Raw genomic sequence first — 12,010 nt, forward strand, 5'->3', positions numbered from 1 at the left:
TTTTATATTATATCATGCCCATTGTATTTAATTACATTTTTTTTTAAACTCCCACACTTGTTCTCAGCAGCATCTAAGATGTTTAACAGGGTAGACTCTAGTAACAAAGTTGAATAAAGCACAGAGATACCATGTGCTTATTTATTTATCTTCTAAACTCAAATGGACTAGCAATGAGGTAATTGCTGACAATTTATGTCAGTATGGGGGGATGTGCGCACGCTAAGTCTTCAGCACATTTTGAGGTCTCAGATTACAGTAAGTAATAGTGCTTGCAAAGGATACTTCCTACTCTGGGTGGGATGAGGAATTTTGCAGCAAGAGTGCCTTCCCAGAGAAAACGATTGTTGCAATTTTTGTTTGTTTTCAGGATACTTTCAGGAATCTCTGAGGAAATCATTAACAGACCGCAGAAATCAGATGTCACTTTAAATGAACCTTCTTGATCTTATTCTCCTCTGTAGGGACCTATACAGTGATTTCCATTAAACAAGATTAGCTTTTAGCTGTACTTTATATGAAATTCTAACTAAAAATACAGAAACAGAAATACATATTAACATAAGTTACTGTTTGTTTCCTTTCCCTTTCATCACTGGATCAGGAGATACCATTGAAGCAAGTTTTATTTCAGTAACACATTTCAGCTTCTCTATTGAAACTTGGTGTCAGATTTGCAGAGATTTGAAGCATAAAATGTAAATAGGCACCATCTTATGTATGTGATTTCTGCCTTTTCTGCATTACTAGTCTGTTTCCTAGAGGAAGCTACAAGCTACCCTGCTGCTAAGTCATTATTGAAGTTCTTCTACCTAATTATTCAGAGGAAGTAGCTATGGGAGTGATGTCTTGCAAAGGTATACACTGCAACTTGCTCTGTTCCTAAACTTTGGTGTTGATGTGAAACACCATCCAGAAAGATAATTCTGATGCAGTGTCGGAGGTTAGATGGCTATGATGGGATACAGGTCTGCTGAAGTTTTCTAGATGAGTGTTGTGAGTCTTACCCTAACAGGGTAGACATGGGTTTGAACCCCCTGAGAGACCCCTCAAATCTCCTACATCAGCACTACAATTTCTCATCCCAGTTGGCTACCTAAGAACGGCCTCCTACATGTTCTGTTTCTAACTGCTGACACACTGATTATTCCAGGAGAAGTATTTGTGTTGTTACTTAACTGCTGATGTTCCTAGCACAGCAGGAATGTGACCTGTATACGGAATAGCAAAAATTATATATGTTTGAGGAGTGATATTGAGTAACTATAGTCTTTTGCCTATTTAATCACAATATGTTACAGGAAATAATTTATCTTTTTTTAATTGTAGTTTTCTTTAAATTCTCATTGTGGCTAGTTACGTAAATAAAAGGGGAAACACTTTAGCACAAAAATTATTAGGTATTAAGGACCAGAACAGAGTAGACAAAGGAGTATACGTTCAGCCATACAGAGACACATTTCATAATCTGAGGCTTTCACAGGTGAACGGTAAAAATATACACGGCAAAATCTTATTTAACCAAAATTTTCATATTGCTCAGATCCCTGAAGACAGGCCCATCTAGTCAATTTATTCTAATCAGCTATTGAAGAACTTTCTCACTGTGAATGCCTTACTAAATTGTAGCAGTCTTTACATTTTACATGCCTACAACATTTCTTGCAAATTAGATCTAGCAAAGAATGTTTGGTTCAGTCAAATATTTTTCAAGCACCTGAAAGGTGCTTGTCAGCTGATGTTTTGTTCTGTCATGCTTGCATCTTGTGGTTCAGTGTTCATGCTTCTCATGAGGTGTTTCTTATTAGAATGGATATTTCTTATGTATGACCTTGTCTAATCACAAGTGCAGCAAAGCATATGTGAGCAAACTGATTTGTGGGCAGCAACTACTTGTTATTTCTGATTTATAAATGCCTGAGACACTTAATTAGGAAATTAAAATGCCATCTTATGATTTGAGTTGCCAATATCATAGACATTCATGAATCTCAAGTCTGAAAATCTGGTAGTAGCTTGGCTAGCCTTGACTGATATAGATAAGCAAATTATGACAGATTTATTAAAAAAAAAAAAAAAAAAAAGGCAAGAGAAAAAAAAGAATATATTGATCTTAAATTTTAATTACTAAATAACAATTTATATAAATGTTGCCCTAATCAATAACAATCAAGAACATCTTAATAAAATAAAACCATTGGAAATAAAAAAAAAAATGTTTTTTGTTTTGCAGTGAAAAATTAACTCAACACATGAACCTTTATTTTTAGTAAACAGAAATATCAACTCATCTCACAGCATGATACTTGGATCATCAGGAGATGTTAATCTGTTATCAATATGGCACCTTTCTCCTAACAAGCTTCACAATGCACATATCACACCAGGAATGTGTAAATCATTTCATGCCAAGAACTCCTTAATCTGCTCTGTCCCATCTTGCAAAACCTTTACAGAAATTACTCTTTAGATACTGCATGAGAGGATTTGAAGGAATCCAGCCATAATAGAGACAGAATTGTTGAAAGTGTCAAGATATTTTTATGCATACAATCTTACATGCTTTGCCTGCTGTAATCTTCACTAGATCTTAAAAAATTCCATCTGCATAATCAGTTTAAAAGAGTCCATCATGCCTCCTTTGCACTACCTTCCAGTTAGAGTAACTCAATCTCTTTCCAACAGAATGTCTAATTTAAACAGATTAAAAACTATATGAAAACATCATTAACTTTAAGGGAAAGAAAACCATGCAACTTCTATAATACATTAACTATGGTTATTTGGTATTACTGAACGATTCCACAAAAAGTTACCTTGTGTTATCTAAAGCTAAAATTCCTCTTTTGAAACTGTAGAGGGGAAAATCAAAGGAGGGCTTATAATGATAGAGGGTGGCAGCATGCCATTATTCTTTCTGTTGTCATTGCACTCCCCAGGCTCTTGAGTGACTCACAATGGAGTAATCTAATTTTTCCAGGAAGAAATTTCACTAGAACATCAAGTCACGGAGTAAAAATGCTTGTGATAGCAGAGGCTTCATATTTAAATACATGAGAGCATTCATAAGACCAGACATTTAATTTCAGAAGTAGATAAAAATCTAGCTTAATTTTAAGTCTGTTCATCTGAGATCATAGGCACTCAGTCTTCTGTGAAAGTGTGTCTGTATTACAAAAACACATTCGTTCTTTTAATGACAGCTGAGTAACTTCATGGGTCTCTCACTCCCTCTCACTAAAGAGTTTTGCCTTACATCTTTATCTGTTATGGATTTAACACTGATACTTTCAACACTTCACTAAAATGTTTTTACTAGTACTCCGTCTAGTCTAATTTAAGAATGTACACCATCTCTACAGTGTGACAAATCTCAATCCCTACAGTTTTTTTTTTTCTTCTGGGTAATCTTCCTGAATTTCATCAATTTGTTTAGACTTGAATAACTCTTCGTATGGATTTCAGCCAGTTCAGATATTTAGAAATATATGATTCCTCCATTTTGGTGACGTACCATGTGTCCTGGGTTTCAAGTAAAGGTAGCCATCAACAGGAAATAAATAGGGAACTGAACTTCTGTCACATGCTTTCTTGGCTGCTGAAGAAGGGCCATCCAGGACTAACAGACTTTCTTTCATAGTTTTGGGAAAAAAATGGCTGAAGCTCATGGCACTCAGCAGCTGATAAAAGCAGAGATGGACCATACCTTGCTAAATGAGAAAACAGGAACATGGAGGAGAACAGAATAGGTATGTCTGATTAAAAGCCCAGGCACAAGAAGGTACCTTTCTCCAATCAGACATATCATCCATGTAACATGACTGCATTAATAATTAATAACCAAATAAACAAAAAAGTTAAATCCTATTTGGTTTGTAATCAGAAAACTAGTTTCTTCTTAGAAAAATTAAGGCTAAGCCAACCATTTTCATTTTGCACTTCTGCAATTGATTTTTTCCATCAATATATAATACCTTTCACTTGTCAGTATATAATTCAAATATTAGTATTTCAGGACACTTCTCCTATCAGTCAAAGTCATTTTGAATTCATATCCTGTCATCTCCAGGCTTTGTAACCTTTGCCAGATTTATATAGTTTCCAAATGTGGTAAACATCCCCTCTGCAGTAGGTGCAGGACATTAGCACAGAGATATCCCGGTCCAGCCTGGGATAGGTCTTTTTGGATCCCTTCCTAGCATATCCTTACAGTCTGACAACAAGCCATCAAAACCTCTCTTCTATTTGTGCACCTAGCTGTGCAGCCACCTCACAAAGGTATCATGTAGATCCCTAACTTCTGTGTGAAACTGCCATGTGAAATGGTGCCTAAGCCTTTCAGGTCATATCTGCTCTTTCTTCTTGCCTGTTACCCTGATCTAAAGAGAAATAATTTGGTTTGACATGATTTGTACTGGACAAATCGATGATGACTGTTACTTTTCATCTTATTTGCAATGAGCTTTCAATGCTCCAATACTTTTACAGGACTTCAAGTTAAGCTAAACAGTTTTCTGGCCTTTTCATGGTTCTTCCTTCCCCTGGTTTTCAAGGATTAGTGTTATTATTGCCCTTTTACAGTCTTTTGAAACTTTATCCATTCTGCATGGGTTCTCAGATATAAATGCTAATGGCTTTGAGATAGTTCCATTCAGTTTCCTGAGGCCCCTACTGTGAATTTTACTTGGCTGAGCAAATTTGAAAACATCTCACAAAACTCTTGCCTTTTCTTTTCCTACACTATGTGATTTTTACCTCTAGTTCCATGTATGTTAATTGTGTTAACCAATTAGGCTTTTTGAGGAAGACTGGGAGAGGAAAAAAAAAAAAAAAAAAAAAAAAAAAAACACAACAAAACCACGACCTCTAACAACTCTGAAATTCTCAGCATCTTCCACTATTGGGTATCCTTTCCTTTTCTTCAAAGATCATTCTTTGCTCTTCTACCTACCAGAAAGCTTACAGAATATCTTAGGCCTCCTAATAACTGTTTCTCATTTTCTACTTTTGTGGTTTTGTATCTACAAGTTCATGCTATTCTTTTTGTCTGTTTATTCAGTGAGTTCCTCCCTCACAGGGAAGCAGATCATTATTTGATCTAGGAAAGTGCCTAATTGGTGGCAGGGCAATGCACAGAGAACCAGAAAAAATTCCAATCCAGAAGTCAGCCCAGTGCACCTATCTTTGTCAGCACCTATCCCTTCTATTCCCCTCTATATTCTTCAACATTGTATGTTTCTATGTAAGTCCTGTTGATCCTTCCTCACAATGCTGGATGCATCTTTTCTGTTTCCTAAGAGGGTCTGCAAGCAGATACATCCACCCTGACTGCAGGTGATTCAAATCAAGGCCAGGAGCTTAGTAAATTAATTAATCTGCTTTCCCACCATTATCATTCTGTGGTTCCTGTACATTATCTTCTACTTTCTCCCTTTTGAAAGTGTTATTTCCCACCTCATTTGAATAATTTTACCTACCTGACTGTTTTATCCCACTTTAATTACTTTTATTCTCTTAATTTCATCTGAGTCTTCTTGGTAAAGATGCACACAAGTGTACCAACATCCCAAGTGGGACGTAACTTCCCTGTTCTGTCATGATTCTGACCACAAGTAGTACACAAATTATTCAAGAACTCCTACTTCAAATCATATATCTTTCTCCCAGTAAATCAAAAATAGCCTTTGCTTTTGGGGGACATTTTTTCTTCAGAATGACTAGAGGGACATATATTCATTCAGATTTTAATCTGATGTTCATCACAGTGATTTCTGTAAATCCTCTATTTTTAGAGTACTGTTTTGTTAATATTGTTAGCAAACCTACAAAAAGCTCCCAACATAGATATATATTGAGTCCAAAGACTGTCATGGATAGATTTTTACCTGATGCATGTCTGTGGCTTTTTCCTTTCCAAATGCATGTCTGAGACATTCATTCATATAATGCTAATAGAAGTGAATGAAAAAAAAAAAAAAAGACTACATTTAAACAATCAGAATTTCTTGATAATGCAAATGGAGGGGGAAAAAAAAAAAAAAAAAGAAAAAGGTGTATCTTAACTACCAATGGTTTGATGTGTCGTGTTCCTGTGAATGGGTTTTATAGCTGCATATGCAGTAGTTTAGAATTTTAAAGTTTAATTCTAGATCTCTGCAGTAAAATAAATGGATAGGATAGGATAGGATAGGATAGGATAGGATAGGATAGGATAGGATAGGATAGGATAGGATAGAATAGAATAGAATAGAATAGAATAGAATAGAATAGAATAGAATAGAATAGAATAGAATAGAATAGAATAGAATAGAATAGAATAGAATAGAATAGAATAGAATAGAATAGGTTTTATCTTCAGGCATTGTAATTGGTCACAACTGTTTTTGTCTAGTTTAGGGTTTTGTTTTGAGAGTTCTGTTAAAGTTCTGTGCAACAAGGTTATTTTTCTGTTACCCATTGTAGTGGGTTTACGTGGCAAGGTTTTGGTAGCAGGGGGCCATAGGGGTGGCTTCTGTGAGAAGGATCTAGAAGCTGCCCCACGGCAACTTCTAAGGGCCCCACTGCTGACCAGAGCCGAGCCAATAAGTGATGTTTTATGCCTCTGTGAGAGCATATTTAAGTCAGGGAGGAAAAACAAAACAAAACAAACAAACAAACAAAAAACACTACTCCACAAAAGCAGCTGGGAGAGTGAGAGGAGTGCTTTGCAAGCACCAAGGTCAGTGAAGAAGAAAGGGGAGAGGTGCTCCATGTGCTGGAGCAGAAGTCCCCTGTGGCCTGTGGTGAGGACCATCGTGAAGCAGGATGTCCCCCTGCAGCCCATGGAGTACCACGGTGGAGCAGGGTTCTACGCTGCAGCCCGTGGAGGAGACCACAGTGGAGCAGGTGGCCCTGCACCGATGGAGGCTGCCGCCTGTGGAAGACCCCTGCCGGAGCAGATTCCAGGCTGGACCTGAAGCCCGTGGAGAGGAGACCACGCAGGAGCAGGTGACCTGGCAGGAGCTGCTGCCCGTAGGGGAGCCAGGTTGGAGCAGTTTTCTCCTGAGGGATGGACCCCGTGGTACGGACCCATATCTGGAGCAGTTCTGAAAGAGCTGCTGCCTGTGGGAAGCCCACGCCAGATCAGTTCATCAAGGACTGTATCCCGTGGGTGGTACCCCACAGCACAGGGGACGAGAGTGACCGAGAAGGAGCGGCAGAGAAGAAGCATTTGACCATAACCCCCATTCCCCTGTGCCCATCAGGGAGAAGAGGTGGAAGAGGGCGGATGGGGGGGAAGGTGCTTTTGGTTTCTTTCCTTTGTTTCTCACTTCTCTAGCTTGTTAGTAATAGGAGGAGGGAGTAATAGTAATTAGTAATAGAAGGGGGAGTGAGAGAGCAGTTGGGGTGGAGCTCAGCCGCCCACCCGAGTAAAACCACCACGCCCATCAAATAACAAAAATACTGTAGTGTGTTAACTTCCCACGAATTGTGAGGAAAGAAAAGTATTCGTTTTAAAATAAACCAAATCTTTGCAGAACACAGATATCTAAGTCTTACTGATGATAACATTATGACCCAGTTCCACTCAGGACAAGTACTGGCAAGTGAAAAATATGTGGTAACATCTATTATATTGCACACATCAAATCAGTATTTGTTAACTTGAGTTTATCAACATGTGCACAAGATTTGGTAAGACTTACTTGGAATGTGAGAAAATAGAATAAGATGAGGCTTATGAAAACAGATGCAATAGAAATGAAAAACTAATTTTCATGTGAAAGCTCAACAGTATGCTAATAACAAAAAGTCCATTTTAGGTTGTATATCAATCAAAACTAGCACCTTATAGAATACCAGTTATTAGACACATGTACGACTAATATAAAAGAGTTAAAGAGGATGAGGTTTCCTTATTTTTTTCTTTTTTTTATATAACATTGCTGTTATATAACTTTTCTCATAATTTTAATGAATGCACACTCAGGCAGGTCAAAGTTTTGTCTAGGTTGACAAACTTTCAAAGTAATTTTATAGCTGTGGTTTGAAAACAAAGTGTTCAAGTCTATAAGTAAACACCTCCTTAGGAATTATAAAAATGTAGTAGAATTATTTTAAAAGTGATAAACAATATTTCCTTTCTGTATTGAAATCGTTGTTCTCCAGTACTTGCAAACACATTCATCTAGTTTTCCTTGTTGCACTAAACATCTTACTTTTCTATATAACCTTCTACCAATCTGAGAATGAAAAGGGTATTTTTCACCTCCTGTTTTTTTTGTGCCTTTTTTTTTTCACCTTTCCCTACCAATGCTGGTGACTGCATTTTTTCATTGCTATTCTCAGTCGGAAATTTTATTTTGTACTTTCCCAGTATCCTAGCTTGCCTCTGCTATTGTTTATATTTCTAATTGTAGGAACTGATCTTGCACGTACCAAGGTCATTGGTAGACTGGAACAGACTTGAGTAACAAGGGAGTCAGGACATAGAAAAAAACAACATTCTTGCATTAAAAAATATTTAAATTACACTAAGACGTACTCTTATAAACTCTTTTGGAGTTGAGGGGTTGGCAGGAAGACATACATGGTCAGAAATAGACTCCAAATGGAGAAATGAGAAAAGGTGGAAACAGTGATGGAGAGCAAAATGGAAAAGAAAAAAAATCACAAAGCAATGAAGGAAAGGTAATGAAGAAGTATAAGTAAATAGAACTGCAGAAAGAAGGATAGGAGGGGATGTAAAAACATAATATAAGCAAAATATTCTATTAAAAGTATTCTGTTTTAGTTAACATTAAAAGTAAACAGTATTTTATTTATAACCAATATATATAACCAATTTATAACTGATGCTTTTTCTTTTTTTTTTTTTATTTTTAATTTTTACATCATACAGTTTAAATAAAATCTAGGAATCCTAAACCAGCAGTCTTTATCTGTTCGAGGAATTTTGAGAAATAATTATTTTGTTTCCTGCCTGTTTTTTGTTGGTGATTTTTTTGTTTGTTTGTTTTTTCACCCCTCTGAAATACTGGTATTTCATCTATAAAATGCTCTGATTTGATAATGTTCAGAAACCAGAACTTAGGATCACTGAACTTAATACTGACCGCTATTACATTTTATAAAGAAGGTGAAATTTCTTATCATGTAGGATCTACAATTTTCTGTACTTTCTATATATTATACATATATATACAATATATGTACATATCCTATACATATATATACACACAATATATATATGTATTATTTATCACTTTGGGACTTATAAAGAACTTACAAACAACTTGTTAGTACTTTTATTCTGGAATGCATATTGATACTAGTACACAGTGTTGCCAAGGCAGCCATACCAGCTATAATGAAGGAATCAATCACATTGAATGAAAGTCGAAGAAGGCAATTTTTCCAAATGCAAAAAAATGTTAATTTTCCCAATACAAGGGTGGCCGTACAACTGCAGAAAGACATCACTTTCCAATATATGGATTAGGAAAACTGTTCTGAGTAACTGTGTTAGTAAGTCTTTGTTTTGAATAATTCTTTGGTAGTAATGATGCAATGAAAGTTCACTTACTGTCAAATACAATCCTGAAGAAAAATAAATAGTTTAAAAAAAATAATCTTTAGCTGTTAGCTTACAGTTAATGCAAATAAACTTGAATTATAGATTATTGATTACTCAACTAGTTACCTTAGTTCACTTTAAGAAAGCTTAGGAGAACACACTGCTGCTAACATGTACCAATGGTAACCTTTAAACTGCTTGAGTTAAATTCACAATAGGCCAGCTCACCATGCCACTATCTTCAGACTGAAAATAAAATGAAATAAAAAATAAAATAAAATAAAATAAAATAAAATAAAATAAAATAAAATAAAATAAAATAAAATAAAATAAAATAAAATAAAATAAAATAAATAAGGTTTCTACTAAGCAGCACCACCTCCCATCTCAGAAGATATATGCAGACACCAAGGACTAGCATGTACTTAGTTAATACCTATAAGTAATTCAGTAACTGGCATGCCAGTCTGTCTTCCAAGGTCCCAGCCAGTCTGCTAGATTCAAAATCCCTGTTATATTTATTTCTCAGCAGCATAATACATCTTGATTTATTTTATGCCAAGTACTGCAGCTTTGAAAGAAATGTTTTTTTTGCCACCATCCTCCTTAGCATCCTGGCAGTGAGGTCACTCATCAGAAATAGGAGTTCTTACTTTGAAACAGTGAGTCAGTGAACATGAAATTTGAGACTGCAGTAACAACTAAGATAGTGAAATCTGATGATGATTCTTTAAGACATATATGCCTATAACTTTTTCTCAGATGTGATAATACTGGCCTCCACATGACTCACTTTCCTATCTAGTGGCAGATATATATATATATAGCTAATGATATAAACGTGCATTTGAAATACAACATTTTATGTATATCTTGGTGAAGAGATTTGTTCCATAAGTAGAAAAAATAAATATAAATTTAAATGTACAATAAATCAATATAATAATTCTCTCTTTATGAAAGGAATTTATATGTACCATAAGGCCTTGTAATAAGATTCAGTGCAATTTCAAACCTCACCTATCTTTAATCAAGGTAAATGACTTATTCAGTTTCCCTCTACAATTCATTTCCAGCTATCTTATCTCAACTAGTTTGGCCTCTAGGTCATGTGATTGATGTTTTTTGACTGAATCTTTAGCTGTTCACTTCCATATGACTCCAAAGATGCTTTGTTTTGCTGTGAGGTCAATCCTTGCTATCATGTCCAGACAAATTAAGAGATCATTTTTGACCACTGCAACCATTCATAGTGTACAGCACTTTCTATTTCAAAATGGGTGGCTAATGAGCAATCTTTTGACACAGTTATTTTTCCTAAATGGTAGTGTAACCTTGAAAATATTTTTTGCAGCATATTAGGAATTAGTCTTAATAACACTGAATTAACACTTGGACCTAAAGTGTTAGTGTAAATTAAATGTCTTTTGCACTCAAATGAAATAGTATGTATTCACTTCATTAACTAGCCTCTTAGATATGAGGTGTAGGCTCAAACGTACAATAAAATCATACTGTCAGAAAACGTACTATCAGAAATCGAAAAAAAATAATAATACACATTATCAGCATCTTGTAGGAAAGAAAGTGAGTGACAACTGTGCAAACAAAATTAGCATTTAGTTGTCATTTTGGTGGTCATTTTCAGAAACCAATGTTTTACCACAAATGAAAAGACAATATTTAAACTATAGAAATAAACCCATCTGACCAAATTTTCTTTTTCAGATGTCCTTGGAAAGCATCCCAAATCAGGTTTTAAAAGATAATGGAGTGAAATAATTGTGTCTGCACCCTTCTTTTTAAACAATACATGACTTTTACTTGATTTTTAGAAAAAAATGTACTATATATACATTGCCTTTCACAAGGAACTCAAGCCTGTATAGCTCTAGAAGAAGACGATATTTCTGCACAGTCTGGGCAGGCCACCAAAGTTTCAGAGAAGAGCAGGATTCAAATGTGTTTCTGAAGCATAATTTCTAAATGTCTGTTACTACCAGCTGCATGCTCCACACCCTCAGATACATTGGCCCCATTCTGAAGCTCCAAATTCTTTCCCGAACAGGAAGTTCAGGTCACTAACCCAGCCTTCTTGTACACTAATCATAGGTAAAGATGTCTCAAAACTGCATACTTGAGACCTCTAACTTCAAACATCTACATGTAAGCTGTTTACTGCCTACAGCCTTTTCCTGTAATAGCATTTCTTTTCAAAATTTGTAGACTCCTACCATTGTAAGCTATTTTGTGAACTATGTCATTACAGTAACCCTGTTTTTCCGTTTACTCCCTCAGGAACAGTGCCAAAATATTTTCTTTTCTTGGAAACTTACTTGTCTAAGGAAATGCATGTTTTGGTTTATATCTTATGTTTTATATTTTCGATTTATATCTTAGTCGTTGGCACTGATAATAAATAGGCTAAGGCTGGTCCTTTCAGACTCACACGGA

Source organism: Anas platyrhynchos, chromosome 1, assembly GCF_047663525.1.
Source record: "Anas platyrhynchos isolate ZD024472 breed Pekin duck chromosome 1, IASCAAS_PekinDuck_T2T, whole genome shotgun sequence".
NCBI classification, from domain to species: domain Eukaryota; kingdom Metazoa; phylum Chordata; class Aves; order Anseriformes; family Anatidae; genus Anas; species Anas platyrhynchos.